This window comes from Genypterus blacodes, unplaced genomic scaffold (genome assembly GCF_046128005.1).
Source record: "Genypterus blacodes isolate CSIRO-AG114 ecotype Tasmania unplaced genomic scaffold, CSIRO-AGI_Gbla_v1 ptg000040l_1, whole genome shotgun sequence".
Taxonomy (NCBI): domain Eukaryota; kingdom Metazoa; phylum Chordata; class Actinopteri; order Ophidiiformes; family Ophidiidae; genus Genypterus; species Genypterus blacodes.
The window spans coordinates 3,169,661-3,195,789 of NW_027466853.1; positions in this window are offsets into that span (position 1 = coordinate 3,169,661).

The window sequence follows — 26,129 nt, forward strand, 5'->3', positions numbered from 1 at the left end:
AAAATGCTACGCTTAAAGTGAATCACCATCCACTCTCCCAAACGGTATGTAGAAAAGTAGATAAAGTAGTTTTAGAAATATAAGCAGTTTATAATCATATAAACTGTACATAGTAACTGTAAATATTTTCATCACAGACGGTGCCCCAAAAATGGCGGAGGCATTCTATGCCAGCCAGCAGGCACCTCCAGATATGGACCCAGGGCAGAGCCACAGGCCAACTGGACCAAACAACACACCAATATATACAGGAACACCACACCCAGAGATAGATAGATATAGTTCACTTAGGCAACCAGGCCAAGACGGAGTGAGTCCGTGGCAGGAGGAGCAACATGATTTTCCCATCCAGGTGCTGGAGAACCCCAGGAGAGTCCAGTACCTGATGCCCCCACCAGTGACACCATCGATGGGACCTTCTCCGAATCCATGGTCATCGCCCATCATGGAACCGGAACAACGCTTCAGCCCAGAGAGCCCTGAGGACCCAGACGATCAAGGCCTCTCACCAAGTCCAGGACAATCGAGCAGAGGCATCCCGCTGATACCCACTCAGAATCTACGCACCGCAAGGGTAACGCCCGAGGTCCGACAACATCCTGCCGCACCTCCACCTCCCGACGCCACCCCTCAACTTCCCAACTTCACGCCTCAACTACCGGATTTCACGATTGACGATCTCAGACACATAACTAGGTTTGTGTCACGCCCGCTCAGCCTGCTTACCACCCCAGGTGACCTCCGGGAGGACATTTTGAGTATGAGTAAAGATGTGTTCACCCAGCTGCAAGCAGGCCTGTCTGACAGAGCACAAAGATTATTGTGCGCCACCAGAAGGGCTCTATACGCTCGTCGGAAAAGTCAGCGGGTTAGACAACTAGAAGCTGACTGAGGCAGATCGAACGGCAGAGTCATGTATTACAAGAACAAGCGAACCATCTGCAAGACGAGAATGACCTGATGCAGTATACAGTATCACAACTGCGCCGTGCCAATGCTTTACTGATCCACTTCTGTCAAGGGCGGCTGCGAGGTCAGACAGCAGCTCTCAGTGGACTGGAAGTCCAAATGAGGGGAAACACGATTGGAGGTGTTCCACCACCGGCACGGGAGCAGGGCCAAGATTGGAGACGTGGACGAACATAAAGCCAATGGCAGATCAAGACATACTGAATGAAGCTGTACAGGCCGTTTTTGGCAATGACCAATTAGAAGAAGAAGACATGGTAATAGAAGACGATAATATACCCTACGAAGTAATGTACATAAGCAGATGGGAGCAATGGAAAATGCTACGTGACCAAAATGTTTTAGCTGGAAGGACTGTAGGAGGATGGGACTATGGTGATTTTTTGACTCCCAAAATCCAGTTCATAAACGAGCATACAGACATTGAATCCCTGGCCCCTGGACCCAAGGTAATTAACACCCTGGTAGGAACAGTGTCAACCCTTACTGATGTAAAGACTGAATGGCATGCGCCATGGATAACAGCATCAGATCCCGTCACGCCACATCTATCCTGGGAAACGTTACCCAGCATCGAGCAAAAACAAAAAGATGTCAGGGCAAGGCACCTGCACGAACTGTTTCAACAGATATTGGAGCAGGGTGACATGCAGTATTGGGATGAAGGGTTTGGAGTGTTAACCGGATATGAGCGAAGGCAGCCTATCACAGCGGTTCATCCACAATTGTTTGTACAGAAGTTGACATACCATGTATTTGTGATATATTACTTGTTTTTGTGGAAACACCTGTATCCAGACCAGAGCAGAAGCCCTTTTACGGTGTACCCAGGGTCTAACGACACCAGATATCTGCTGGCTGCCTACAGCAAGAAAGTTGTAACAAACATTGTGGACGGAGGTCACAGAATCATTTGGTCTGACACAACACACAAAATGCGTCAGTGGCTGCATTTAATATCCCTCAAAGATAAAAGGGTGACAGAGGTCATCAGGCCACATGGCCCCATGCGTCGGCTCTGTGCCAACGGAGAAGGGCTAGCGCCGTACAATGGGGAGTTTATCCAGAGAGCGGTGGAGTTCTATGCTGCCGTAGAGGCAGAAAAGGCGGCGGAATAGAAAGAAACTTACAGTCAATGGCGGAGATGGAGATGAATGTATGATCAAGATTAATAATAAGACTTTAAAAGGACCCAGTCCTATTGATAGGTGCCAGGGTTGGTTTACCTTGTTTATCAAGGGCATTATCTTCTTACAGGATGTGTTTAAGCTACAACCAAGGCATGAAAGTAATAGGAGATTGACCTGTGGTGAGAGGGGAGTAGGAACAGGCTGGGAGGAACCCCATATTATGGCTGCCCCAAGGCAGATATATTTTTTGTACTATGTTAAAACAAAAAGAAAATCCTTCTATAAACAAATCCTAAAGAGGCAGTGCTCCTCACAAGTCGCACCGAAAGGATTACTCCTTTCCGAACGCCCCACAGAGTCAACTGGTCAACAGTGGATATGGGATGATGCTTTTTGGAATGGGTAAAGCTCCATATATACCTGCATACATATATATATATATCGGTAGCAGTAGGTCACTAATCATAGAGCGCATGAGCACTTATGTTACCCAGATATATCATTGTGTTATTTTGTCATATGTTGCCCACATATACCATTGCGGTTACTTATGTTACTTCTGTTTATTTCTTTATGACTGGTTTGTTTTTGTTATGAGAAATGTGTACAATGAATGCTGGCTGGCCACCTGGAGAGGGTTTTACCTTGGCCAGATGTAATGGAAGGATGTTTCCCTCTCCATGTCGCTAGATTCAGCTGGAAGGCCAGACAAGGACGATCACTGCGTAGTCTCACATGGATTTAGTCCAGGAGGATAAGGGATGACAGTCGGTTGTGTTTTGCAGCTGAGTTGTCATCTGCTGCAGTGAACCTCATTGTCAGGAATTAGAAGAATCGGAAGGTGTTTGATTTCTTTATTATTCACATTGTATGTATTTTAGACTAGTCACTGTCACATTGCATGTATTTTAAGGTTTATCACCATCACTTTGCATGATTGCAGAAGGTATTTCCCATTTATCATTCATTGGGTGGTCCTTTCAGGACCAAAGGGGGGAATGTTGAGAATAATTGCTCTGAGCACAGTGCATGCACCTGGTGGGGTAGCACTGAGAGGGTGAAGTTGTAACTACATGTGTTGAGAACACCCGGCCTGATGTCATGTAGACGCCTGCTGCACCTGTTGTGTGAGAATGAATGGGTGCTGACGGATAGCTCGAGGTTGTGCTGTCACACTCCAGTAGGCACACAACAACACTGCGATGGGAAGATTACTAACAAACTCAGCCCCAGACCAACCAATAGGAAGAGTCCCAAGAAAGGCGAATCAGGGCCAAGGGGAAGGAAGGCGATGCCATTACTGTTTTTAGGGTTTGCAAGACTGCTTTACACGATTAAGATCAAACGAGTAATCATAATAGTGGCAAGTACCTATAAATTTAGGATAAAGGGGAAGGGCCTGGGGCGTGGAAAACCCAGGTCCAGAATAGTATATAAGGGGAAGACAAAGAGACACAAGCCAGAGCAACCCCGGGGTTATCCTCTCACTTGTTTCATTTGTACATTGCTGCAAATGAACATTTTACTTGGATCTGAAGACTGGTTTCCTCAACTTCTCTTAGACTATAGCTGAAGTCAAGTTTTTTACTAGCCAGAACCTTGAAGACTGATTAGAAGTGAACTATTGACGTACTATTGCCACGTCAGAACCAGGTAGGATGTCTTCCACGGCACCGGGACCTTTTCCAAGCTGAGGCTCAGGTTGAAGATATACTGCAGGACTCCACACAGCTGGCCTGCGCATACTTTCAGGAACCTTGGACCCGTCGGGACCTGCAGCCTTACCGGGGCGGAGTCTGCACAGCTCTTTCCTGACCTGCTCTGCTGTGAAGAAGGGTGTGCCTTGTGTGGTGGAGGAGACAGAAGTGTTGTTTGATGTAGGGGGAGGCTGGGTGTGGCTGATACTGATGGGGGGAGGTTGGGTGTGGCTGATACTGATGGGGGGAGGCTGGGTGTGGCTGATGATGGTGGGGGGAGATGGGGGCTGAGTGGTCTCAGTATTGGTGGGGGGAGGTGGTGCCAGGGGGAGGATAGCTGGTATTGTGTTGTTGTGGAGGAATGGTGGGGGAGGGGAGTCAGCGCGGCTGGAGGGTTGAGGGGTGTCGATGGCTGACGAGCTGGCGGAGTTGTTAATGGGCCTCTCATCAAATCTATTGAAGAATAGGTTCAACTCGTTGGCCCAGACCTGGTCCCCCTCTGTTGACTGGCTACCGGTCCGCTTGTAGCCAGTGATGGTTTTCATGCCACTCCACACCTCCCTCAGGTTGTTTTGCTGAAGCTTTCGCTCCAGCCCCCTCCTGTAGGTGTCCTTGCCCTGTTGGATCTTCTCCTTCAGCAGCCTCTGGATGCGCTTCATCTCCTCCCTATCCCCGACCCGGAAGGCTCTCTTCTTCTCATTCAAGAGGGCCATGATGTCTCTGGTCACCCAAGGTTTGTTGTTGGGGAAGCAGCGTACAGTCTCTGTTGGAACAATACTGTCTACACAAAAGTTGATGTACCCTGTTACACAGTCCGCAAGATCATCAATGTCCTCTCCATGCGAGTCACAAAGCACGTCTTAGTCGGTAACCTCAAAACAGCCCTGCAGCGCCTCTTCAGCCTCCTGTGACCATCTCCTCACTGTCCTTGTAGTTACAGGCTGACGCTGGACGAGAGGCTTGTACATGGGCTGCAGATGGACCAGGTTATGGTCGGACCTTCCCAGTGGTGGAAGGGCCACGGAGCTGTATGCCTCCTTAACATTGGCATACAGCAGGTCCAGTGTTTTGTTGTCTCTGGTTGGACAGTCCACAAACTGCTTGAACGTCGGAAGTGCCAAAGAGACGTGGTTGAAGTCCCCAGATATCGCGATGAAGGCGTCCGGGTGTGGATTTTGGAAGCTGCGACCGATGAGTGGATGACGTCACTCGCGATCGACGCGCTCGCCGAAGGAGGAATGTAAACAGACAACAGGACAACATGTGAGAACTCACGCGGCAAATGATACGGCCTAAGACTCACAGCGAGCAATTCAATGTCAGGGCTACACAACCGTTCTTTCACAGTGACATTACCAGGATTACACCATTTGTTGTTAATGAAAATAGCAAGCCCACCACCTTTTCTCTTGCCGCTCTCTCTGTGAATCCTGTCCGCCCGAACAATATGGAAGCCGTTGACACTCACGTTAGAGTCCGGGATGTCCTCGTGGAGTCATGTCTCCGTGAAACACAATACACTGCTCTCACGATACACCCGCTGCGTCCTCACCAAGACCGCTAGCTCGTCCGTCTTGTTAGCCAGCGACCTCACGTTCCCCATGTTGATCGAAGGGAGACACGGTTTGTATCTCCATTTCTTCTGTCGATGTTTCACCCCAGCCTTACGTCCCCTGTACTTCCTTCTCAACTCCTTGGGGATCTCAGGCTTTTCCAGTGCTAACGTGGTCGGCCGAAGAGAAACCAGCTGGCTGCGCGTGTAGACAAAGACTTCTCCGTAGTGTTGAGCAAAGACGGCCACACGGTTGAGAAGAAGTGTCCCAAAAATGATGAAAACGGAAACGATTTTCCACAGCATTGTGATGTGATGTTAGGGAATCACTAGTCAACCCTAACGTAACTGAATAAGTAACAAAAAAACATATAACATTAATAGAAAAAAAAGCTAAAAGGCTAGAAAGAGTAAGAGCATGAACTGTTGCTGGCTGCCGCTCAAACAGCGCCGGAGTGTTACTTAACAGTGTTCAATTTAGTTAATTTATTACAATAAACCCCTGCACGTTTCTTAACACTCTTCAACAGTATTCATTTAGTCAATTCATTTCATTAAGTGTGTTTTTAATTTAATTATTCGCAGAGCTGCTGTTCTTATACGTTGTTTTAAACGTTGTTTCTTGTTGTCTTTTTATATGTTACATGTACGCACCAAGAACCAGAGCAAATTCCTCTTCAGTTTATACATAACTGGCGAATAAAGCTATTCTGATTCTGATTCTGATACTGATGTTGTGTATGAATTTCTGGCTTTTTGTGTTTCCTAGGCCAGGGGTTCTTAATCTTTTTGACCTCGGGCCCGACCTTTTCAGTACAGAGGGGCCCGGGGCCCATTCAAATATTAACACTGAATTGGTTATCTTACTCTTGATTTGATTTGTATTTCTATTTTTCAAACATAAACCAGCAGGTACAACATGTCTAACAACAAAAAGGAGGGACTCATAAAAAGTGATGAAAAAAAACTGGAAATGTGATAATTAAAATTATGGGGTGATAAAATAAATACATTCAAAAGAAATTTCTAAAAAAACGAAATAAACTGTATAAGTAAAAGTAAAGTGCAAATGAAAATACAGCCTTCTAATCTGCAAATTGATTGAAAGGTGCATGGCAGAGCCAAAACTTGCACTTCATAACAGTGACAAATGAAAAATAACAGTCACAACTCCCTTATAAAGTCCACTTCTTAATGAGACACTTGGGCCTGCCTCTCAGACATGATCATTTCTAGTCTAGGTGGAATGGAGGAAAGGCAAACTCTCAGAGTTGCCTCCAGTGTTGATCTTAGTCTGCTCGGGCTTTGGTCTTAGTTGTGGCCAGCCTAATATAATTAACAAACGCCACTGCACAACAGTCCAGGCGCAGCGTCACATTTCTTTAGAACGCGGATCCAAAGTCTGGCTTCTTACCGGCTGCCTCTCAAGTGTTCGTAGATGTGACAATTTCGCACAATATCCCGGCGTTCCTCGCAGCGTCCAGCGCAGTGTTTTCTAAGGCGTGTCCATTTCATTTCGCCTGATTACACACCTGCCGCGGTCCCGCTACGTCGCGTCTATGACGCCATAGGGTTGAATGAATGAATGAACAGCTGATCAGCCATGATCGTCTTTTTTGTCTGTGAATCTCCAAACCTCTTTTTTGTTGATTTTCCCCTCTAAGTGCACTGTCTTTTCTAAAATCCCAAAATAATTTCTAAAAGCCTGTTTGACGCTACAACAACTGAGTGTCTCGCAGCCATCACGGCACAAAGGTGCAAAACTGATTTTTTTTTTTGGCAGCCCTGTGCTCGCGCCCCAACAATGGGCCCCCATAGTCAAAAAATGTCAAATGTGATAAGGGTGCTCCCTTAACTCTTTCCAAAAATTTAAATTTTCTTCAAACTCATCCCAATGGATCCTCGTGCACCCCAGAGGCTGTTTTTTTTGTTGGAATTTTAGCTCTCTAGCTACTTCCTTGTCCAAGATATGGGCATTTAAAGGAATGCCCAGCATTTGGTCAACATTGCTCCAAACTTGCACCAATGAATCCTAGTGCCACGGGGATGTTGTGAATGATTTTCTGGTGTTTTGTGTGTTTCCTAGGCCAAGATATGGCCCGTCCAAAAAATGTCAAATGTGATAAGGGTGCCCCCTTACCTCTTCAAAATGCCCCCAAAATTAAAATTTTCTTCAAACTCATGGCAATGGATCCTTGTGCGCCCCAGAGGCTGTTTTTTTGGAATGTTAGCTCTCTAGCTACTGCCTTGTCCAAGACATGGTCATTTAAAGGCATGGCCTGGAATTCGGTCAAAATTGCTCCAAAGTTGCACCAATGAATCCTTGTGCCACGGGGATGTTGTGTATGAATTTCTGGCTTTTTGTGTGTTTCCTAGGCCAAGATATGGCCGGTCCAAATAATGTCAAATGTGATAAGGGTTTTCCCTTACCTCTTCAAAATTTCCCCAAAATTTAAATTTTCTTCAAACTCATGCCAATGGATCCTCCTTTTAAAACCACCAACCTTTTAAACCTTAATACCACCAACCTTAAAGCCTGAACCCATGAACCTTAGCTGGCTTCAGGCTGGTCCCTCTGAGAGCCACGATAGAGGGAGGGTGGGTCACTGTTCTGTGGGTCTTAAAACCTTTTAAACCTTGAAACCTTTTAAACCACCAACCCTTTAAACCTTAAAAACACCAAACTTTTAAAACCAAGACCAGGCTGGTGACCAGCATGAGGAGGAGGTGCCAGGCTCTTGTGGCTGTGTATGGTTCTCTTAGACGCTACTGAGGCTCCTGACTGTTTGTTAAATAAATAAATTGTAAAATTGCCAGTATGTCTTGTTTCTTCCTTGTTACTGATAGACTGCAATCATCCAATCCACTGTTGTTTATTTGATAGCGATGATGTGAAGATGAAGAAGAAGTCTCCGCTGACACTGTCTTGCTTGTATAACACAGATTTAATACACAGAAGTACAGCATCAAAACAAGCATCATGGATTGCCTGTGAGAGGTTCCGAAGCCAATATGGAGCTCTCCCGAGCCCCTTGTCTTGCACCTTTTTATACCATGCTTGTTCTTGTGAGACAAAGTAAGACAACTGTAGCCCATTCTATATGGAGCCCTAAACCGTGACCCCATTGTCTATGGACCTCTAAATTTGACTCAGAGGTCTCTTCTCCTACACCTTCCACAAAACCACACCTAATATGGAACTTTTTAGATACTACAATAGCACTCCTAATTTGAACTTTTAGACACGACATATTTCCCCCCTTCGAGACTGCGCAGAGTCTCGAAAAACAAAATAGTGTAACATACATGCATACAATTATAACAGAAATAACAATTCCTCCTGCACGTGCTTCTTACAGCATAACCTTAACAATATGACAACTTTATGGCGTGTGAGAACGAAAAACCTGTCCGGCAGCCATCTTTCCTGAAATATCCATCAAACAATCTAGACAGGAAAATTCTCTCGCGGCCCCTCTGCCTTAGGAGACCACACATAGTACTTCAGACCAATTCAAAGGAGGAACTTTTATAATTTGTGTAGAATACAACTTAGGCAAATACATATGGAAACCTCTGAAAATAAAATAAAAACAATGTCCAAATTCAGGCTGGTCGACCCATTGTACCTTCCAATGGACCTTTCCCTGCCTAGTCCCCATATCCCTAAGCATCGAGGAAAAACAAAAAACATCTGAGGTCCCAATATATTCACCCCATATCAGAAAAAACACTCTTCAAACTAACACAAAGAAAATACTATGAAATTTAAGTATTACTCATGCAATATCATATAAGAGAAAACATAAAAATATATCACAATGCATCCTCTCAGCAGCGTCGACTCTCGTAGTGTCCATGATGTGTTGAATCTGAACATTTGATCATAGTGTCCTTGTTCAGAGTCCTTTAAGTCCATTCTTATTGTCCATGTTTGAGTGTCTGAATCCCTTCAGCACATCTTTCCCCAATGTCCTTCTGGAAGGACATAAAAAAACACCAACCAGTATCTTTTGCAAAAACAACAGATGCAAATTAAAACATCAAATGCAAATAAATATCAATTTAAATTTCACAGCATTGTATATTTTCAGATTATGAGTCACAATTTCCATTTCCCCCCTTTAATCATATCACCCTCTTCCCCTCCTCCAAAACTACTTAAAGACAAGGAATGATAGAAATAAATGTTAAAACTATAATAGGATTAGATATTAAAAATGGATATTATGTAAATGGCACAGAAGGTTAACAGCTGTTTAAGCCTTGGGCTTAAACAGTTTGTATACAGATAACAGTTTATGGGCCATTATAAAGTGATCTATTACCCCCAGGATGGCCACGTAGTGTTTACAGTGGTCCCAGGTGTTTTGTCAATACCCACTGAACAGGCCTTTTCTTGAGTGAGAATCAACAGTATAAATACGTCAGAAAGTCAGAGTTCGAGAGCGACTCATTCCGGCTGCAGAGTCTCTCACAAGCGTTCCATGGTGCTTGTTATGATGCTGTACTTTGTATAATAAAACCTTATTGTACAAGCAAAGACAGTGTCAGCGGAGATCCTTCCTTCCTTCATCTTCACATCAACGCAAGATTCCACTAAAGTTTTGGCGTCACGAATCCGGTCGTGTTGTGATCAGCTGCATCGCCGACAACTTCCAACACCGAGTCAACACCGGGTGAGCATTCTGTCATTTAAACGGAGCGCTGCCTCGTTCGTTGAGGCTGTTGTGTTTGCTGTCTGGTCACACCGTAAAAGAATTAAATGTGTGGGTGTTCTATGATGTGTTGATGGAAGAGTAAGACTCCGTTCCAAATTGGGGATTATTTGCGTTGTAAACAGCGCAAAAGGGGGAGTTAGTATAGAATTAAAAAATAGGAGAAATAAAAAGAGAGAGCGTAGTAAGGATAATACAGTATAAAGAATTAAAGGAAAACCGTAGGATAGTCTAAATTAGTAACGAAAAGGTGAGCGAAATAACATCATGCAAGATTAAGGAAGTCTGGGCCCTTGTCTCTTTAACGGTAAGACATGTGTAGATTAGACACTGCGTGAAAGTTGACTTTGAGGAATAGTCATTTTTGGTTAAAAATAAAGTAAAGAATAAGAACTAATAACGAAATAAGGAGATAACAGAGAAAAAGATTTAAAGAAAAAGCCGCAGATTTAGACAAAAGCCCTCTGGGAGGCAATGTTAGATGGGCCGATAAAACCTGGAAAGCTCACTAGGACAATTTCAGGTCAGTCTGGGAACTGGAGGTTGTAAAAAGAAATTCAATTGCAAGTTCCAATCTAACACTTGTTGACGAACAAGTGTCTGAAGAAGCCTCTCATTGAATATTTTCAGCTTCAAAGGTAGCACAAATTAAACTGAGTAAATAAAGGATAACAGGAGCGGCAGATAAAGCATGCTATAGGGAAATGTATGGATGAGACTCGAGAATTTGGGATTAAATACCGGTTGTATTTTTGGATGATGTTGCATTTGCTATGCGTTTTGTAAGAGTGTTTTGTGTTTTGACTGTAAGTGATTGATCTCAGGGGCAAATAGAGCTGGTCTCTGCTGCTGCTGTGTGTGTCACTCTGGTGCGTGTGTGTCTCTGTGTGTTAGCTGTGTGAGAAAGAAACTGTTTGTTTATGTGATTAATGTTGATATGGGAGATTTTGTGTTAAAAAGACATACATAGGTTGTGATAAAGAGTAGGAGACTTAGCAATAGATATAGGGAAAGATAATTTGTGTAAACTATTGATGAATCAGAAGAAATGAAGGGGACTTTTTACTTTATAGAAGAATGAGCCTCTAATAAGAGGACAGGTTTTTAATTTGGTTAAATATATATGAGCCCCTATATAGGACAGTGTTCATTTGATAAAATAAATGAGCCATCTTTGGACATTTTTAATGATAAAATCATGAGCTTCTCTCCATCAGAGGAGACTTTTTTAATTTGTTAAAACAAACGAGCCATCTTGGACGTTTTGTGTTTTTGAAGAGAAGTGGAGAGATAGGCACATTTGTACACATAAGCATGAATAAAGAAAAACAACTCACTAAGTAAAAGTACAAAAAAAAATAAAGTTGTGGTTAATAAAATATTATTGGAGGATTTAAGGAATATTATTTGAGTATTATATGTGATTGTAACTTGGGATATGATAGAAGAAAAGATGTTTGTAATAAATATAAATTGCATTGACTATTATGCAATTTAAAATGTTTAGTAGGCTTGTATAGGATACCAACATTATACTCTGTTTCTCTCTTTGTTCTCCTATGGTGTGTGAGACCTAAGGGGGAGAAAGGGAGGAGAAAGCATAGCCAGGGGGCGGCTGGCCAGCACGTCACACAGATTGAGGATCACTGACGACAGTGTGCAGCTCCTGAATCCAGTCTGATAAAGGCCAGTCTATAGTTTTATTCACAAACTCTTTCAACAAATACCTGCTTTCCAAAAATATTTCTATAGTTAATACATACTTATGACTATAATTGGTTTGTTTTCACATATAATGTTAAAAGAAAATCTCTCAATTTTGGTTTAAAAGATTGTATTTATGACATATACCTACTGAATTATTTAGAAAAAGCTTGGCAACGGACTGACCAGTTAATAAATTGGAGTGTTATTATTTGAGTTAAACTCTGTTGAGAGTTGCAAATGTGTGTTTTATTGTTGGTATATGGGTTGCTTTGATCTGCAAATTGGAATATATTTTGGTGACCGTTGGTTCCTTGTGTGATTTTTGAGCTTAATAGAGGTTTGAACTTTTTATTGTATGATATTTGAGGAATTTACTTACAATTTGGTGGATTTTTAGTGTGTTTAATCAATATTATATGTGAATGTGGTGTTGTGGTAGTTAAAGTTGTGGAGTCTTTTGAAGTTGGCAAATTCTCTTTCATTCTCTTTTGTATTGACTGTGGTAAAACTGTGGCAGATTGACTAATTAATAGATTAATTAAGAGAAGTAATCTAAATAGTTTTAAGAAGTTTAAAGTTTCACTAATCATCATCCAAATGACAAAAGGGAACGTCAAAATTTCAAAAGTAACTACTCCGGTTGATTTAGTACAGAAGAATAATCCTTTAATGAAAGACATTGCAAAGACATCTGAGAAATGGCAGAAGCGTTGGCCTGCAATTGATCAACCATGGCCAGCAGAAGGAACCCTGAATCCAGATGTAATTAAGACAATGCAGGTGCTTGTGTCAACCTATAAGGCGGAGCAAAAGAAGGGTAAAAAAGGGAAACAACGTAAAGAGAAGAGACAAACAGAGCTTGGCATTCTCAAATTGTTTGAAATTGAAGGAGAGAAGCTGTTAAAGCTACAAAGGAGAAGAACGACAACGACACGAAAGAAATATGAAAAAATTGAGAAAAAATTAAAAAACTGATGATGGAAATTAATACACCATTCTCACATATGGACCCAGTCAAGAATCCCCCACCTTATGAGAAGGAGATGATGAAGATCAAGGAAGTCTATCCCCAGCTACCAATGCTCAGCCAGGAGGGTAGATATCATATTCAAGATGATGATGACCAAATAATAGAAACGGGAATAGCAGAAACAACTATAAAGATATATCCAAGTACCAAAAGCAAGAAAAAGACTCAACGGAAAAACCAAGGGTATACGGAAGACCAGGAGAAAGGAGTCTGATGATAGCGATCAGGGTGATCAAGAGGGATCCATGGGTGGATATGATTCTGCAGTCAGGCGGAGCCTGGCTGAAGCAGAAAGGAGAGGAGATAAGACACGGAGAAAAGAAGACTCAGAAGACGATGGCTCCAGCAAGAGTGAGAATGGAGACAGTGATGATGAACCAGAGAGAGAAGATCCTTGCACGTCCAGAAGATTTCTTCCTGAGGCATGCAATACAGAAACAGAAAAGCAAAAACGTAGGGCTCGAAGAGAGGCTCGAAGAGAGGCTTGAAGAGAGGCCAAAAGAAATGCCGACCGATACTTATCACAAAGGGATACATCTTCTGGACCAGAGAGCCAAGAAGAGGTGGAAGACCGCTTACAAGAGCTACAAATAGAGAAAAGAAAAAATGAAAAGAAAAAAAGTCCCTTAAAATCAAACGTGGTTTTGTGCTCAAGAAAAGAGAAGTCATCCAAGAATATGTGCCCAGTGATCATCCGAGGACGGAAGCTGGAGTATAATCCTTGTCAGAGTACAGATATGTCAAAGATAATGGAGAAGTTACCTACTCTTCAAGATGGAGCACATCCCTGGACTTCAAAGATGGATGAGATCATGGTAGGAACACAATTTGCCATGGGAGATATCAAGAGACTGCTGGCTAACCTCCTTGGGGTTCCAGCTATGGAAGAGATTCTACAGAGAACCGGACTTAATCGATATGTGGGAACTGCCGTGAATGATCCAGAGCTGTTTTCTGCAAATAGAGCTCGAGTGTGGAGAGCATTGAAAGTTACATTTCCAACAAATGTACATCCTGATAATGTTCTTATAGAGCCACTCGGACAGGAAGAAAACCCAAGGGCCTATGTGTCAAGAGCCCATCAAATGTGGAGAAATATCACAGGAAATGACCCGGACTTGAGCCAGATGGAGCAGTGAATTTTGCGAGGCAAAATACAGAAGGGGCTGCCTCTACCAGTGAGGAGTAAACTGGCCGAAGTGGTTGGTCTTGGAAGCATGACGAAGAGTGTATATACAGACCATATAACCCATCAAGTGGAGCTATATAGGAAAAAAGAACATGACCAGAAAGAGCAGGACCAAGAGACCCTCAGGGAAACTCAATCAAGTACAACTGGTGGATAACAAGAAGGAGAAGAAGCAGGCCGTAGTTATGCAGAATCAGCCTCCGCCGCATCAACCATTATCACAACTACAGCCAAACCAGGTTCAGTTTCAATCATCTCAGCCATCATCGGTGATTCCAGTCGTTTCCTACCCACAGCCTGTTTTAAGACAGGCGCAGACCTGGAGAGGAAGAGGTCGAGGAAATTTGGGAAGAGGAAGAGGAGGAAGATTTGATCAACAATCTTCAGAAGTATGCTATAATTGTGGACAGTATGGCCATTTTGCCCGTGAGTGCAACAGATCAGGAGGAAACTTCAGAGGAAACTTTAGAGGAAACTTCAGAGGAAACTTCAGAGGAGGATTCAGGGGCCAACCAAGGCCATCCGGGGGACCGGTGAACCCTTATGGGGGCCCGGAACCAGGATTTCAGCTGGTAGTATCAGGGCTGGAAAGCGATCCAACAATAGAGGTGAAAGTAAATAATCGACCATTAGAAGTGATGGCTGATAGCGGAGCTGCCTTTACCTGTATTTGGCCTGAAGATGCTATACATCTCCCCATGTCTGGTCAATTGATTCGGACAATCGGGTTTGAGGGAGTGAAACAGCTGATTCCCCTCACAAAGCCAATTGAGCTTTGCTATAAGAACCGGAAGACTACAATACCCATATTGGTATCAGAACATACACCTATTGCACTTTTGGGAAGAGATGCTTTGTGTAGGTTGAATTGTACATTAAAATTTACACCGGACGGCTGTCTGGTGGAAGTGCCAAATGATGTTGTTGACCAATTTATGATGACAGCGGAAACTGAAGCTTCATCAGTATTTTGGATTGGAAATCTTAGCGCAAAATTTTTGGAACCAGCTAAATTGTGTGAGAAGTTCATCGCAGCAAATATGCATAATACGAAGCTTCCTGAGTATCCGTATCACTGCACGCTCAAGTATTTTAAGAATGATGCTCAATCAAACTCAGAGAAGTGGTTGAGTCATCAACCAAACCAAGTTCAACTCAGTTCATGTTGCATAATTTTGGGACCACAAGGAGTAGCCATGAAGGTGGTCAGAGATGATTATTTGAATGGAGAATTTGATATTGAAAAGAGTGTGCCACATGTGACTTTGTTGGTGTCAGAGGAATATGAGCAGAAGCACATAGGAGAAATTATGACAGAAGCAGAAGAAGCTGTTTTTATACCGATAAAAGAGAATCTTGCCATCTGGAGGAGTGAGGATCAGCGATTCATTAAAATTATGATCTCTGCTCAAGGACAGGGACAGCCACAAACTGTGCAGATGACACATGAGTCAATTTACAGCGCTAAAATGGATCCTGACTCTATGAGAGAGGAGATGCTGCGACAAGTTCCAGAATGCTTGTGGGCTCAGCATAGTACCGATATTGAACTGGTGAAGTACAACCAGTACAACCAGTGAAACCAGTACAACCAGTGAAAGTTGTACTCCGACCAGGAGCCATACCTCCTTGGAAGAACCAGTATCCATTGAAAGAAGAGGCAATTCAAGGGATAGAACCACAAATTGAAGGACTGTTGAGAGCTGATGTTTTGAACATAACACAGAATCCTCAAAGCAAAACGCCTTTGTTGCCTCTGAAGAAGCCAGATAATTCCTATCGCCTGGTACATGATTTGAGAGCGGTGAACGAAGTGGTGACTGATTTTCCAGCAGAAGTGCCGGATCCGCTACTTTGTTAGCCCAAATTCCTCCAGATGCAACGCATTTTACAGTGCTAGATTTATGTGGTGCATTTTTCAGAATTCCCCTTAATATTGAAAGTCAAGGTCTGTTTGGGTTCACATACAAGGGGCAATCCTGAGTACAAGAGATTGCCACAAGGGTACAAACATAGTCCTCACATTTTTAATAAAATATTGAAGGATGATCTGGCAGGGATATATCAGATGCTAAACAGCACGGTTGTACAATATGTGGATGACATTATCGTTTGTTCGCCAAGTGAAGAAGTATGTCACAAGGATTCGATTAAACTGTTACAGATACTGGCAGAAAAGGGGCATAAAGCCTCTCAGAAGAAATTGCAGTATTGTCAGGTGAAGGTAGTTTATTTGGGTCTGCCAATAATGCACGGACGCAGAAGCATTTCTGATAGTCAGATAAAAGCGATTCGCGAGGCTCCAAAGCCCAGAACCGTTAGAGAGATGCTGACATTTCTTGGTATTGCTGGCTATTCTTCAGCATGGGTGGAGAACTATGCTAGTTTATCAGGGCCTTTGAGAGCTATGATAAAAGACACTGGGAACGCTCAATTACATTGTAATCTTTCCTGGACACAGGATGGCCTTATGGCATTTAAGACGGTCAAACAGAAATTACAAGAAGCTCCGGCATTAGCGCTTCCAGATTATTCAAAAAATTTCTTGTTGTATGTGTCTACTTCTACCGGAGGTAAATATGCATGTGCAGTTCTTTGTCAACCAACAGGTACGGGAACAGGTCCGCACCCTATTTCTTATTATTCAACTGCTTATTCAGAAGTAGAGTTGGGGCTGCCACTGTGCTACAGAGCAATGGTGGGAGTGTCTCTAATGTATAATAAAGCATCATCAGTCACAATGGGTTATCCAGTCACAATTCTTACCCACCATAGTCCCAGAAATCACCTGAACTATGGCAAATACACATTGACCATGCCTAGGCTTAGAGACTATCATAGGCTTTTAGAGCAGGAAGATGTTACCCTAGCGAGATGTGTCACGGTAAATCCAGCTGAAAATTTGCCAACTCCAGAGGATGGTGAGCCACATGATTGTGTTCAAGAAGCAGAGAAATACTCGAGGCTTAGATCTGATTTGCAAGCCCTCCCACTACGTGAAGCAGATCTGGAGTATTGGACTGATGGGTCCTGTTATCGTGTGGGTGATAAATTGAGTGCTGGCTATGCTGTAGTAAAAGCATAAGGAACTGGATTTGTGGTCATGCTCAAATAATGAAGTTGTTGAATGCTATGATGAAGCCTAGAGAAATAGCAATAGCTTAATGTGCAGCACATAAAGCGAATGCGTCAAAAATCACACAAGGGAATAAAGCGGCTGATGAAGCTGCAAAAGTAGTCACGGGTGCAGACAAATTGGGCAAAGTTTTTCTGGTTACTAATGAAGTGGATTTGGAAGACAAAATTACGGCAAGGGATGTAATTTTGATGCAGGAAGCTGCTCCTGCAATGGATAAACAGTTGTGGCAAGATCGAGGTGCCACACAAGATTCTACGGGTCTTTGGAGAAATCATGAGGGGCTGATAATAGCACCTCCGGTTACGAGGTGCTATTATGTTAGGTCTGATGATTCAGGAAGCACATGGATTAGCTCATGTTGCGAGGGGAGAAGTTAGAAGAAAGATCACAAAGGAATATGGATTTTGGGCACCATGTTTGCTTGAACAGATTCATTACGTCATAGGCAGATGTACTATTTGTCTGAAAAATAATGTTCGGAAGGGTGTGATGGTTCCTCCGGGTTACATTCCAACTCCGAGGGGGCCTATGCGAGAGCTAGTTATAGACTTTGTTGACATGATAAAACCAGTTGAAGGAAAGAGATAAATGCTAGTTGTCGTGGACAGATTTTCACGATGGCCTGAAGCTTGCCCAACCAAGCGGAAGGACGCTCAGTCAGTTGCCAAGTTTTTGTGTAGAGAGGTCATAAGCAGGTGAGGACTTCCAGATTGGATATCCTCAGATAATGGGAAGGAGTTTGTGGATAAGACTGTAAATCTGATTTTGAAAAAGTTAGAAATTAAACAGTGTCTTGGTGCAGTTTATCATCTGCAAAGCCAAGGGATGTGTGAAAGAATGAATGGAGTGCTGAATAAACGGATTGGGAATATTTGCCAGCACACGGGTCTTAATTGGATAGCGGCACTTCCATTGGCGTTAATGGTGTGATGTTCAAGTGAACTGCTGTGATTTACATATGACACCTCATGAGTTACTTACAGGGAGACGGATGCCAACACCTTGTTTGCGAACAAGTGGAAAGGGTCCAAGTTTGTCTCTTTTGGAAGATGAGATGCGAGCGTATGTTACATATATGGCTAATCTGCATAAAAGAATATCCACACATGTTTCAGACAGGCAAAGAAAGGAAGAACTACAGGAGAAACTCGATGAGCAAAGAAGAAACACAGTGCAACTGGAGACAAGGTGTTCGTGAAGGTATTTAGAAGGAAGTGGTATAACGAACGCCGTGAAGGACCATTTGAAGTTGTTCGCAGTACAGGAACTGCGGTTCAGGTTAAAGGGTCTCCAACGTGGTATCATCTGTGGGAGAACATGCAACAGAAGAGATGCGTGAAAATCTTCAGAGTCAAAACCCAAAAGGGGAAACCATCAATGTTTTGGATGGTGTTAATGATTCTGGGCACATTGTTGATGATGCCAGAACTGACTATACAGTCAAAGGACAGGAAAGAAGGTTTGTTGACATCGACTGTCAGCATGTCCCTGAAACATCAGAACCAGTTTCAGAGAAGTGTGAAGCGTCAAAGTTTACAAAGGGCTGTGAATCCGCTACAGGAGAAGTCAGAGACTCAGTTGGACAAAGGAGTCCAAGACCCGTTCGGAAAAGGGTCAGACCAGAACGTTACGAGAGCTAGGGTTGAAGTGTCCTTAGGGGATTTAGCTCAGCTTCCATGCCAGTGTACAGGAGTAAGTAGTGGTGAAGAGAAACATAGAATCCAGTGGGAAGATAAACATGGTAAAGTTCTAGATCTGAAGGAGACATTTCCATTAAGAAAGTATGGGTTGCTAAATGACAAGAGAAGACTGAAGATTGAAGGAGATTGTAGTCTTTACATATATAGGCCTCAGTGGGAAGATCAAGGTGATTATAGATGTTCTTTTCATGATCCAAGATTTGTGAGTGAAGAGTCTGAGTTGGGACTCAGAGTTAATATAGTAACTCTAGTAATAACAGATGGTAATGAGAGTGGGAAGCTCCAAGTTTTTTGGAGAAATGAAAGAATTTAAAACAACGATAACTACCATACAGCCAAAAGCTGTACCAACGGAACTAAAATCTATCCTCTCAGGGCTAGGTTACTCCAGGCATGAATAATTCCCATTTAACTTACACTTTACAGGGGTTTGCTGGGGAAACCATAAAAGGGTTTAAGTATTTGTCAAATACTCAAAAGAGTCACATATTGACGTTGCTGAAACATGATATTGCTTTTGACTATATCTTGGCCAAACAGGGTGGCCTATGTGTGGCTTTGAACTTAACAGAGGATGCCTGTTATACTTTGATTCCTGACAACTCGGATAATGTGACTAGTGTTATAGAAGCGTTGAGGCATATAAGGGATGCGTTTGGACCATCAGAAGGAGCTGGATGGTCAGCAAATTCTTGGTTGAAGGAGAAGTTAGGACCGATGGGAGCAGTGATGGCTCAAATTTTGGTGGCATTTTTGATATCATTGTGTGTGATGTTTTGTTTTTGTACGCTGTTATTGACCTTTGCAAAGGCTTTGATATTGAGATGGGTTGGAGTTGTAATGCCAGGAGATCATTCTCAGATGCCATTATTACAGATGACGGACAAAGAAACTGAAGAAGAAGTGGTGATAGAGGGTGAACTGGTGGAGGAATATCCATTTTTGAATATTAAATCCTAGTATAGTTTTAACATTTACTTCTGTTATTGTTTTAAGTGTTAAAGTTCTACGACAGGGTGATTAAGCAAAGGGGGGAAATGGAAAAAATGACTCTAATAATCTGAAATAATTACATGTATTCATTTGTATTTGATTTACATTACATTACGATCATTTGGCAGACGCTATTATCAGATGGTCAGATTCAACACATCATCAACACTACGTTGAAGAGTCGACGATGCTGAAGAGAATGCAGTGTGATATATTTTTAGGTTTTGTCTTATATGAAATTGCGTGATTAATACTTAAATTGCATATTATTTTCTTGGTGCTAGTTTGAAGAGTGATGTTTTCAGTTATGGGGTAAATATATTGGGACCTCAGATGTTTTTGTTTTTTCCTCGATGTTTAGGAAAATGGGGACTAGGCAGGGAAAGGTCCATCTGAAGGTTCAACGGGTCGACCAGCCTGAATTTGGACATTGTTTTGATTTTATTTTCTGAGGTTTCCATATGTATTTGCCTAAGATATACTTTACAAAGATTGTTAAATTTCCTTTTAATTGGTCTGGAGTACTATATGTGGTCGCCTAGGCAGAGGGGCCGCGAGAGAATTCTCCTGTCTAGATTGTATGATGGATATTTCAAGAAAGATGGCTGCCTGACAGGTTTTTCGATCTCGCACTACATAAAGAAGAATTAAGAATTAATTATTTAAGAATTGATGAAATTGATGAAGTTATGCTGCAAGAAACACATGTAGGAGGAATTGGTATCTCTGTTATAGTTGTATGCATGTATGTTATACCCTTTTGTTTTTCGAGACTCTAAGGAGTCCCGAAGGGGGGAAATATGTAGTGTAATTTGCTGTGATCTAGCATCTCAATTAGAAAGTATATTCATTCTACTAGGGAAGGCCTACAGCTGACAATGGACAAAGGAAAAGTGGACCTCAAGCCAGTCTAAACTGGACAAGGAATGTAAATGGCACAGAAGGTTAACAGCTGTTTAAGCCTTGGGCTTAAACAGCTTGTATACAGATAACAGTTTATGGGCCATTATAAAGTGATCTATTACCCCCAGGATGGCCACGTAGTGTTTACAGTGGTCCCAGGTGTTTTGTCAATACCCACTGAACAGGCCTTTTCTTGAGTGAGAATCAACAGTATAAATACGTCAGAAAGTCAGAGTTCGAGAGCGACTCATTCCGGCTGCAGAGTCTCTCACAAGCGTTCCATGGTGCTTGTTATGATGCTGTACTTTGTATAATAAAACCTTATTGTACAAGCAAAGACAGTGTCAGCGGAGATCCTTCCTTCCTTCATCTTCACATCATCGCAACGCAAGATTCCACTAAACTACTCCAACCCATCTCAATATCATTGCCATCGCAAAGGTCAACTACACTGTACAGAAACAAAACATCACACACAGCGATAGAAGAAATGCCACAAAAATTTGAACCAACACTGCTCCCATCGGTCCTAATTTCTCCTGCAACCAAGTATTTGCAGACCATCCAGCGCCTTCTGATGGGTCAAATGCATCGAGAAAAAATCTATTTCCAAGTGGGCCGGACCGGTAAAAAACTTCAGATTGTTTTCTTTGTTTTACTTTGGTCCAAAATAGTACAAGCACATGTGCTAACTCAACAAACCATACAAACTGAGGTAGAAATTATTCAAGAGGGTTGAGTTACTCCCTGCCTTGTAGGCTACACTATTTATTGATAGAAAAATAAAAGCTGTGCAATGCAGGAACAATTTTAACAAACCAAACATATGAACTGAAGTGACTGACATTATTACAGTAAATCCCACAGGTCACTTTCTTTAGATTTCCACAGGAGACAATCATTTTCACAGAACTATATCAGATGCAGTGTCTCATGCGGCAGTTTAAGTGGGGTTACCCATCGTTTATTTTACTCCTGAAACTTGGCATCTTTTAGCTTTCACAAGTGTATCAATATCAGGCGTCACATCCTGAGTGGCAGCCAATTTCAGGATGTTATTTAAGTGCTTGTGCGTGAGCCTTGAGCGCAGCTTTGTTTCATTGATGCTCATTACAGAGAAAACTTGCTCACAAAGATATGTGGTTCCAAACATGCACAACATTTTTTGCAGCAAGGGCTGTCAAGTTGGGGTAACCTGGCAAGAGATACTGATAAAATGTGTCCAAGCCAGCTGCAGCAAATTTACCCTTCAAATTTGAGTCACACTGCAAGTCTATTATTTCAAGTTGGATAATGACGGGCAGATCAGAGGCATTCACTGTGAATGGCGAGCAAAAAACTTTTGTCCAGTTCACCAAAAATCTGAAAGCGTTGCTCAAACTCCCGCAATAGTCCCCTTATTTTATCTTTGAACCGCTTCATGTCTGCGGCATGTTGAGTCGCGCACACATCTTTCAGACAAGGAAAGTGAACTGCATCACCTCCTGCGAGTTGTGTCTCCCACAATGACAGCTTCAACTTGAACGTACATATGCTGTCATAATACTGCGTGACAACTTTGTTGCGCCCTTGTAGCATTTTGTTCAAATTATTCAAGTGCTCTGTAACATCCACCATAAATGCAAGTTCCTGTATAAATTCTGTGGACTGAAGTTCTAACACTGGTTTGCCCTTTTTTCCATGAACTGCTCAATTTCCTCTCGTAAATCAAAGAAACGCCTCAGCACAGCACCTCGGCTTAACCATCTTACCTCAGTGTGGTAAGGCAGGCCATAGTTGTGGTCTTTCTCTCTACGAAGGCTGTCAAACTGACGGTGATTCAGGCCTCTGGATCGGATGTAATTAACAGTTTGGACGACCACCGTCATGACGTTATCCATCTTTAATGACTTGCAACACAAAGCCTCCTGATGCAAAATACAGTGAAATGTCCAAAAATGACATCCTCCATTTGCTGTCTGCACTTTCTCTCTGAACTTTGTCACAACACCTGCTTTTTTTCGGCTCATTGAGGGCACACCATCTGTAGCCAGGCTGACAGCGCGGGACCAGTCCACTCCAACCCTGTCCAGTGCGCCGACGAGTGCGGTGAAAATATCAGCTGCTGTTGTGGTATCCATCATTGGCACCAACTCCACAAACTCCTTGGTGACAGTCAAAGTGTGATCAACTCCGCGGATGAATATGGCCAGTTGCGCAACATCTGTAATGTCCTTGCTTTCATCAATTGCAACTGAAAACGCAATAAATGACTTTACTTTGCGCTTCAATTGACGGTCCAAATCCGCCGAAAAATTTATTTCACAGTCTTATCTACAAACTCTTTCCCATTGTCTGAGGATATCCGATCTGGAAGTCCCCACCTGCTTATGACCTCTCTACACAAAAACTTGGCAACTGACTACCTTAACTAACCTTCCGCTTAGTTGGACAAGCTTCAGGCTGTAGGGGCAAATACCAGTTCTAAGACTTGAAAAATGTTCAGCCTAAATACAGTTTAAAATCCTGCGCCACATGGCTTAGACATGCACCCTTTTGTCCACAAAACAAGGAGACAACCTAGTGTTGTAGTTGATCAACCCCCTTTTCACCAATGATGTGAAGATGTCAGAGAATCAGCTACCACAACATTGGCCAGAATGTTAACTCTTGCCTGTGAGGTCATTTGCAGTATAAAAGCCCAGCAGGTCCACCAAGAATTCCCTTCCACACAACCCTTCCCCAGAAGCCCTTCCCCAGAAACGCTCTACAGAAACGGCTCCTCTCCAGAAAGGCTCCCTGTACCAACTCAAGGGAGGAAGGAGACCTAAGAACTTGCCCTGGATGCTCCAATCCAGTGAACCCAGAACCCTCTTTAGCCCAACCAAGCAACAAGGAAGAGTAAGAAACTCAAGAATCTGCCCCTGAATTATCCAATTCAGAACCCACAAGCTCAAAGGCACCCCCGTTTGCTTTCAAAAGTATCTGACCGTGACTCAACTGGGCCAAGCAGCGATTCACTTTGCCCCTTTTCCTCCTACACCACGAAGACAACTTTCCAACTTCTTCAAGCCCAGAACTGAAGACTTGGAGCAAAGCTCACTAAAACGGACAAACCATCGACTCAGTGTAGATGCTCTACAGAGAATCACAGAACGGACGTGATTCTGTTAAACTAAGGCTTTGATGTTTGGGCAGTTTAGATTAAGTCAGATTTAGATCTAAGTAGATAAATACACTGTATGCAATACTGTATTATCTTTGTTGAATATTTTTGCTATTATGTTCTTTAAGTATTCTAACTGTGCTTTCAGGCACTGATTCCTGCATGCTGCATGATTTCACTCTCTCTCTCTCTCTCTATCTCTCTCTCTTTCTCTCTCTCTCTCTCTCTCTCTCTCGCTCTCTCTCTGCAACTCCTGGGTGACAAACCCCCTGTGGTGATAAAACACAGCCACATGTTACCTTGCAGGCTAAGCTAGAAGTGAAGCCGCCATCTTAGTTTGACCCAGGTCCTACTAGTGGGCGTGTTATAACTCCGCCACTTCCTGTGCATCATTCCCTCACTCTGCATGTTTGTTACAATGAACTTCTCCCACAACTTACCTAGTTCCAAAAACTCTGAATTAAGATTTCCAATCCAACATACTGAAGACGCTTCAGTTTCCGCTGTCATCAAAAATTGTTCAACAACATCGTTTGGCACTTCCACCAGACGGCCGTCCGGTGTACACTTTATTGTACAATTCAACCTACACAAAGCATCTCTTCCCAAAAGTGCAATAGGTGTATGTTCTGATACCAGTATGGGTATTGTAGTCTTCCGGTTTTAATAGCAAAGCTCAATTGTTTTCGTGAGAGGAATCAGCTGTTTCACTCCCTCAAACCCGATTGTCCGAATCAATTGACCAGACATGGGGAGATGTATAATATCTTCAGGCCGAATACAGGTAAAGGCAGCTCCGCTATCAGCCATAACTTCTAATGGTCGATTATTTACTTTCACCTCTATTGTTGGATCTCTCTCCGGCCCTGATACTACCAGCTGACATCCCCCTTTCGAGTCTTCTGGGCACCTCTAAAATCCTGGTTCCGGGCCCCTACATGGGTTCACCGGTCCCCCGGATGGCCTTGGTTGGCCCCTGAATCCTCCTCTGACGTTTCCACTGGGGTTTCCTCTGAAGTTTCCTCCTGACCTGTTGCACTCACAGGCAAAGTGGCCACACTGTCCACAATTATAGCATACTTCTGAAGACTGTTGAAAATATGGATCAAATCTTCCTCCTCTTCCTCTTCCTTAATCTCCTCGACCTCTTCCTCTCCAGGTCTGCGCTTGACTAAAAACAGGCTGTGGGCAGGAAACAACTGGAACCACCGATGATGGCTGGGATGATTGAAACTGAACTTGGTCCGGTTGCAGTTGTTGTAATGGTTGATTTAGCGGAGACTGATTCTGCATAACAAGAGCCTGCTTCTTCTCCTTCTTGTTACCCACCAGTTGTACTTGATTGAGTTTTCTGAGGGTTTCTTGGTCCTGCTCTTTCTGGTCATGTTCCTTTTTCCTATGTAGCTCCACTTGATGGGCTATATGATCCGTATAAACACTCTTTGTCATGCTTCCAACCACCTCGGCCAGTTTACTCCTCACTGGTAAGGGTTTTTGTTCGAATTTGCAGCTTTCTCTTTTAACTTTTATTCTCTTTTTTCTCTTTTAATGCTTTTTTAACACTTTTATTCTTTACTCATATCTTCTTTATTTTATTTTTCGAAGTCAATTTTCATGCAGTGACCAAAACACGTTTTACTTTTTAAGAAGATGAGGGCCCAGTCTTCATTGATCTTGCATGATGTTATTTAGCTCACCTTATCGTTACTAATTTAGACTATTCCACACTTTTCCTTCAAGTCTTTATTTAATTCTTACTTCTTTTTTCCTTTTCTATTTTCTCTATTATACCCCCCCACTTTGCGTATTTACAATGCAATAAAAACCCCAATTTAGAAATTTAGAATGGAGAGTCACTACACCATCAACACAACAAGGCTCACCCACACAACTGATCCTTCATGGTGCAACCAGACAGCAAACACACAACAGCCTCAACAAACGAACTAGCGCACCATTATGTGAGAAACGCTCACTGTATTTGTCGACTTGGTGCAGGAGTAGGTGCACTGTAGCCCATTCTATATGGAGCCCTAAACCTTGACCCCATTGTCTATGGACCTCTAAATTTGACTCAGAGGTCTCTTCTCCTACACCTTCAACAAAACGACACCTAATATGGAACTTTACAGACACTACAATAGCACTCCTAATTCTGGAGCTTTTAGACACGTCACCACCAAACAACACCAAACAAGAGTCATAGCAACAGCAGATTAAGCTGTTTGGCATTGGCAGAGAAGATTTGGCACATTTT